The following is an 8,121-nucleotide window of genomic DNA, read 5'->3' on the forward strand; positions in this document are numbered from 1 at the left end:
GAGTCGTGGCTAGCAGGCAAGCTTTATACGTCTCAGTCCCCACTGACTGGCAGGCTTTAAGCACATTTGCAATGGCTATATTTGGCGTTGTCATCAAAGGGCGCAGCGCTTGCTTACAGTCCTCATTTGCATTATCAAACGCAAGCTGGTGTACGATCACTTCTTGGGCTGCTACGTCTTGAACTTGCTGCTTAAGAGTGTTATTCAAGCGATTGACAAATTGTCCATAAGGCTCTGTAGGGCCCTGTCTGATGCTGCCACCGCGCTCATTCTTGTCATCAGGAACAGAGGACAAAGCTTCTTGGGCAGCAGCGGTGGTGGCTGCCCAATACACAGGATCAAGGGCCAACTGTTGGGCAATAGTAAGAAAATTGCCTCCTCCCGTCAGCCCATCAAGAACATCAGTTTGGTTCAGCATGATGGGGGCTGGGGGTGCAGGGCCATTGTCCTTGACAGAAGAATACAGTTCCTTTATGAATCTCAAATCAAACTGTTCGTGCCGGGCTGGGCCTCCCCCTGGGGGGGCAGGAGCAATCACAGGAAAAAGATTAGGAGTTGTAGAATCAAAAGCTAGCAACGGAGCAGCGGCGCGAAGGGCCTCTTGAAGTGGGGTGGAAGCGGTGCCAGATGCCTTGGGCGGAGGAGGTGGAGGAGCGGGGGGTGCTGCAGAATTTGAAGAATGCAGGGGAGTGACAGGAGGAGCCGAAGGGAAAATGTCCGGCGGTTTAGGAGGCAGGTTTGAGGCAGGCAAAGTGGGAGCTGGGAGGGCGGGCGAAGAAGCTGTTGCGGCAGCCAGAAGAATGTTTGAAGGAGTTAAGCACGACATAGCTTTGTAGACGTTACACCAGGCATGCAAAACCTTGACATCAATCTGAGGATGATTTTGAAAGAAGTGTCCAATTTTTTTCCAATCGTCTAACTCCCAATTTCCGTCCTGGGGGAACCAGGGACAGTGAGTGTCCAGGGCTATTATAAGGGACTTAAGGTCAGCTTTCTGAACAGCAAGGTTGTTACTGGCCAAAAGGAATTTAAGGTCTTTAAAAAAAATTTTCTGTGGTGCAGAGAGAGACTTTCCCATGATTGCAAGAGTTGCAAAAAGAGCAGGGAGCACTTACCGGAGGGATCCTTAGGAGGATGAGGGAGGCGCCTTTTGCCCTGTCCGGGCGGAGATAAGTGCTGATAAGTCCGTAACGTAGTCCAGAATCACATTCACACGGGAGCTCTCACCGGGGATCCACTACGTGGATGAACGACGCGTCTGCAGCCCTGCCGGGCGAGGTGAGGCTGAACGTTGTAAAACAGCATGAAGTCCGAAAGAAATCACACGGGAGCACTCACCAGGGATCCACAACGTGGATGAACGACGTGTTGGTGAGTGCTGAACAATGAAAAACAACGTGAAGTCCGAAGGCCTCACACGGGGCACCAATTGTCGAGTTGCAGCTCGGCATCCAAAGAAAAATCAGTCTCACACCATTGTAGGTTCCGAAATATGGCTGCCCCTAGGGCTCATGCAGCACAGCTTTTATTGTGTGAAATCAGAAAGATACAAAGTACAAGCCAAGCAATTTGTTCTAGCAAGCAGATAAGAACCTTCGCACTAGACGATGCGAGCATCAGGCCATGCCACGTTAGCCAATCATATAGGACAGCACGAGCTGTTCATGCTCCAAGGATGCTTCTAGCTATGAAATCACCCTGTAACAATAAGAACTTTGCTCATGCTCTCATGTACAAGCAATCATTTTCCCACATTTGGGGAGCGGGGGGCCTGGAATGGGGCATTTTGGTCATGGTGGCCAGGAAAGTGCCCGCACCTGTGTCATGGTGGCTAGAAGTTCTGTTTCAACTTAGATTTCAAAATTAAGGTCATTTTAAAGTGAGGTTTAACCAGAAGTTCTAGCTACTGCGGTGTCCTGAGTCCTGAGCAGCTCCCTCAGAATGCCTCGCTTTGAGGAATGATCCCCTAGCCTAGGCCTTTTCTCAGAGTGAGGCAGAGAGAAGGAGAGGGTGCCACTAGCATGGGTGTGGAGAAATTTTCTCAGAGTGAGGCAGGGAGAAGGAGAGGGTGCCACTAGCGTGGGTGTGGAGAAATAGGAAAAGAAAAAATGGGAGTGGCGGTAGGCAAGGAGAGGAGGAGCTGGGAGGCAGCACCAAGCAGGAGAGAGGAGGAGCACAGTCTTCTTCTCCCTCCCTGCTTATTGCTAAAATTTCACAGGACTGTCTTTCACCTCCTTACCCTTTTCAAAGCCTGACCATTACACCAAGAGTGTGCTCTGACAACGTTTGCTCTCTGCTTTGTGTTTCCTTTCCTTTACTGACTGATGCACTGATGGCCTGAACAGATAGTAATTCAACATCTACCGGTAGTTTATATATCTCAAAAAACCCCCCACAAAAATATTATGTATGCAAAACGCAATATGGTTTTCTATGGCCAGTATTACATTATTTCATTCAACTCAAGAAGTTTGGAGCTGTTCTGAAGCTGACAAAAAGGGTAAGATGCATAACTGACTCACATTTCCTGCTCTCTGCCACTTATCATTGCATCTTAAGTTAGAACATGTTTGGACTCTTCCTTACAGGTCTGCTGCATTGCTGTTTTCTCCTATGGCTGGGAACCAAACGAAAATTGGATTCCCAGAAACAGCAGTAAGAATTGATGTAAACAGCCGAGAGTGTGAAAAGACGGAAGCCATAATGTGATCGGAAGAGCAGATGGCAAAGCTTCAAGTTGCAGAATGAACCCAGCGAAATGACGTTCCTTGAATTGGAAATCAGTCTGTGAGGTCTGCTACATCCACCAGCTTCAGACAAAACAGAAAACCTGCTTCTGTATCTTTGGCCCATCAAATATTTGTACTTTTCCCTTCCAGTGTAGAAGATCCACATGGGGCAAAATAACATAGATCTTAAGGCACCTCATCCTTGACTGGATGGCTTCTGATTTCCCAGGGAGATGGGACGTAACCCTGGAAATAACCCTAAGTGCCAAATAGTGACACCTGAATGGCTGCATTCAGCCCCTGCGTCTGATATTCCTCATGGCAGTGTATGTACATGCTGCCTTTGCATAAGGTAAGGTCCCAAATTCAGTCCCTGCTAGAAAATGGTCGTGGGAAGCAGGACTGGCAAAGATATCTATTAAGACCTAGGAGAGCACTTGCCAATTGGAATAGACACTAGTATACCTGAAGGAGCGCCCCCACCCCTTGTTCAGGCGGGACACTGAGGTCCAGCCCCCAGGGCCTTTTGGCAGTTCCCTCACTACGAGAAGCAAAGGTGCAGGGAACCAGAAGGGGCCTTCTCAGTAGTGGCGCCTGCCCTGTGGAACACCCTCCCATCAGATGTCAAGGAAATAAAACTCTCTGACTTTTAGAAGACATCTGAAGGCAGCTCTGTTTAGGAAAGTTTTTAATGTTTGATGTTTTATTGCATTATTATTATTATTATTATTATTATTATTATTATTATTATTATTATTATTATTATCATTCTGTTAGAAGCTGCCCAAGGTGGCTGGGGAAACCCAGCCCGATGGGCGCGGTAAAATAATAATAATTATGATGATGATGATGATGATGGAATGGATGGACTCAGTGTAAGGCAGGTTCACATGTCCACATGGCCAAGTTCTGTAGTTCTGCCCTGAGTTCTGTAGATGAAGGGTGATATACAAATTAAATAAGTAAGTAAGTGCCCTGGAACAGAGTGGTAATGGTCATGCCAGTGCCAGTGTACCTGATACTGGCACTGCTGTGGCTTACCTGCATTGTGTTGTTTTCTCTAGAATAAAATTGGTTAAATTGTTAAATGTAAGTTATGGGTTTGAATGCACACCCTGAAGGAAGGTATTCATGGTGAGACTATGATAATACACTTAAAAAAGCAGTCTGAAAAGAAAAAGAAAAAAAGAAAGAAAGAAAGAAAGAAAGAAAGAAAGAAAGAAAGATTACAAGGCAATCTAAACCCCTTTCTCACTCCAGCTGTATTCAATCATGGTTTACTGGTGAGTGTACCTGAATGATATACATTTTGCCAACTCATTCCTGTTCTTTTCACACATAACATTATTTGCTCATGAATCAAAGGGTGGAGGACAAGAACCTAGAGGTCAAGCCAGGACTTTTGCCACCTCATTCCTGTTCTTTTCACACATAACATTATTTACTCATGAATCAAAGGGTGCAGGACAAGAACCTAGAGGTCAAGCCAGGACTTTTCCAGATGAGGAATGACCTTCACAATCAGGGAGCCTGGACAGGAATGTGCCATCTTCACCTCCGACTTCTATATTCCTAAAGCATGTCATCCAGCGATCATAACCCCACCAAATCCTTTGCTTGTTATCCTCAGCACTGCTTGTAAACATAGCAGGATGGTAAAAATTTAGCTCACAAAATACTGTAAAAGCCAGACTGCGAACAGCATTGCACAAGCCGCCACAGTCCAAGAATTCAAAACATAATAAACAAAGGGGAAATATGCACATATGGGGTGTCAACTCACAAGCCCTTATCATGTGCTTTGGCTGCCTGAGCTAGCTCTTTCAAAACTTATCATCGCAGCAAATCAGGGCACTAAATGGTGCTTCATGTGATCAAGCACACAAACCAGATACTGTCAATACAGTACAATACAATACAGGAAGAGGGAAGTGAGTAACATAGGAGATTTTGTGACACTGGTGAGCTGCTGCACTGGCAGGAGCTCTCATTATTTCAGTATTGCAACAGTATTTTCTGCTGATCTATAGTCAGATGCCATTGAAAAAAGGTTTTTTAAAAAGAGGAGGAAAAAGTGGAGGAGGGAATCTAATATAGGACTTCAACTGCAGAAACTTTGGCTCATATATCTGCTCAGCCATGAAATAAATCTGATAATTTGAAACACTTTGTCACTTGAAATAAGCCATGAAACACACTGTCACTTCAGAAGAAAGCTAAGCTCTGGCTTAAATTATTTTAAAGGGTTACTATGCAGATGCACTGCTGGAACCTCTTTGAAGTCACGGTAGGATGAAAATCCGATAAAATCGTCATTCTTTCTAATAGCAAAACTGGTGGCCCCATGGCAATCTGTTTGGAAGTCAAAACAAAGCAGAGGTTTCTTCATATCCAACGGATCCTGATGTATACAGAGTTTGATGTATTTCTGCATTAGGTTCCCACAAAGCAAGACTCCTCATGCATGTGTGTCACAGCCTCCCTTTTCTTCAAGGCTGTTCACATTCCCCAGGTTCTGAGTTATCACACAAAGGAGGGTGAATATCATCCTGCACCCCACTTAAGGGCTGGGCCAGTCCAGAACACCTCATGACAAGCAAAAACTCATTTCCCTCCCAATTCTCCTGCACACAGCCTCTCAGCTGATGTTCTTCCAGGGTCTGGGAAGCTGGGAAGCAGGAATCACAAAGAAACAGGCCTGGCCTGGCCTAGAACTTCTTTCTACCTGAGGTGAAGGGCAAGACAGCATTTCTGCCTTCCCACATTTCATGCAGAGAAGCCAACTGAACTGAGAGTTGAATCTTACTACAATACAGAGAGTGAGATAATATCTTCCATCAAATCTGAGGGCAGCAGGTTTGTTATGGACAAGTTACATGACTTGGAGCAGCAGGCAGTATCCAGAGCTGGAGGACAAGACAATTCCAGCCACCTAGTCCTTCTGCAAGACAGCTGGCTTGGTGATGACAATGTTTGTGGTGGCTCTAAATAGAAGGCAGGGGTAGAATATGTTTGGATGTGTGGAACTACAAACCCCCATCATCTATCAGGAACCAGATCCTAGACTGCATCCTGATATGGCAAATGGGGATGCAGGCTGGGACTTGGGCTGTGCCATGGGGTGGAGCCGATGAAACAGGTAGGATTCCCTCGGATCCACCCCTTATCCATTTAAGCAGCCTGAACCTGGGGCCCTGACTGTTCGTTCCCTTGCCAGTTTTCCCTGCCCTCCCACCCTCGGTTTAAGCTGATAGTCAGTGACTTTGCTGTGGCTACAGTGGTCACCGTTCTTTACTGGGGCTGGGTAGGAATTTGCCCACTGGGCTGATTGGCACCAACCTGGTGGTTTTGCCTACCTCATAGCAGTCATCACAACAGGTTGGGCATTAGGGCAATCCTTTGTTTTGGATGGAGGGGAGGTTGTAGTCTCTGCCTGCCCCTCCAAACGCTGGGGTATCCCGTTAAAGGGATCCGGGGGGAGTGGCCATGTCTGCGTGCCCAGGTGGGGCCAGGGCCGAAGGCAGTCTCCCAGACAGCGGTCCCTGCAAGGGTCACCCGATTTGATGTAAGTCTTAGGAACCCCTGCCTAGATTGACCATGCATCACTTCCAGCCGGTGGGTGGGCAGGCTGGAAGTAGTTAGATTGCCCCATGCCCAAGCCAACCCTCTTTCATCTGTATTCAATAAAGTTGTGGCCTGTTTTGACCCAAAGCCAGTCTTGTTGGTCTCTTATTTATATGGGTTGGGGTATGGTGAGCCTGATTCTTGGTCCTGCAAGTGTGCTGCTAAATGACCACTACATCTATACTCTACAAACTTTTCACAACTCAAGCAGATCCTGCAGAATAAAAAGGATTTGGGGGGAATCAAGAACTGCTATAACTACAGATAAGCAGTGCTTCCCCAAAAGGGCTTAATTATAATATAAAAAATAGCTTTTCCATGGATAGGGTAAATCCGGATTAAATGGGGAAACTTGGGGAGTGGCACTTAGATGTCAACCAAAAGCTTGCATGCATGAGGAGCAATAGTCAACATGCATCTGGAAGCTCCCAGACTTCGGTGCACCTTTTCCAGCCTGTGAACTAAGTTCTACATGATGTCTGTAATATAAGTCACAGTTTTCAGAACTTGCAAGACAATTATGCTTGGGCAGGGTTCTTTTTACTTAGCAACTGGTAAGAGCTGGAAAACCTGTCTTGGCTTGTGGCAGCAAGCTTGCTTGCTTTAAATAGAATTATAAGATTTAGATAAGGAAATCCTTGGGCCTTCACATTGGAAATGGAAGTTGACAGAATAAACAGTAGCTATAATTGGTACATAATTGGCTGTTATTTATGGAAACAACAATAATTTGATGTGATGAATAATCTTATGTGTTTGGAATTCTTTTGCAGTAAGAGAAAGCATTTAAAAAGACAATTTGATTAAACTGTGTGTGTGTCTAAACTTTGTGTGTGATTGTGTCCATCTACTAGGGATTCATTTTTGCTTAGCTTTAGGACTGTACCTGTATAAGTGCAAAGCTGAGGTATGGTTAACTGTAGATGGGGATCAGTGGGTTCTAAGCAGTGTAATCACAGAAGATGGCATCTGCTCACTGGCAGGAATGATCCTGGCTGAATGGTTTATCTGGTTACACTGCTTCTGCCTTTCCCCCTTTGCTCCAGCTTCCTCCTCCTCTAGCAATAAAAGCTGGAACAAAGAATATTACTAGCGCCCATGCGAGCAAACTCTACATTGGCTGAACCAATGAGTTATACAAGTTGGGTCCAGCAACCAAATGTTACAATGGGTCTCCAGGCCCTAGCAGCAATGTTCCTGTTCAGCACTTCAAACAATCCATGGAAAATCCATTTTTTAATATTATCACTGAGTCTTTGTTGGGAAGCTCTGCTTATCTCCTAAGGCTCCTATTTGCCTGAGGCAAAGGAGCATGATAATGGAAACTCATGTGAAAAACATAAACCTGTTGAAGAATGAATGCATTCAGCAATCACTTTGTCCAAGTGATGTTGTTGTAAGAGTTAAGATAGAAAATGGCGTATAGGCAGTTCTTGATTCCCCACAAATCCTTTTTATTCTGCAGGAGCTGCTTGAGTTGTGAAAAGTTTGTAGAGTACAGATGTAGTGGTCCTATACCAGCACACTTGCACGACCAGGTGTCGGGCTCATCATACCCCAACCCATATAAATAAGAGACCAGCAATCAGAGGTGTGGGCTGCTTAAATGGACAAGGGGTGGATCCGAGGGAAGCCTACCTGCTCCACCGCATGGCACAGCCCAAGTCCCAGCCTGCATCTCCATTTGCCATATCAGGATGCAGTCTAGGATCCGGTTCCTCCATAGATGATGGAGGTTTGTAGTTCCACACATCCAAACATATTCTAC

Source organism: Podarcis melisellensis, assembly GCF_964234715.1.
Source record: "Podarcis melisellensis genome assembly, chromosome: 3".
Classification (NCBI taxonomy): Eukaryota; Metazoa; Chordata; class Lepidosauria; order Squamata; family Lacertidae; genus Podarcis; species Podarcis melisellensis.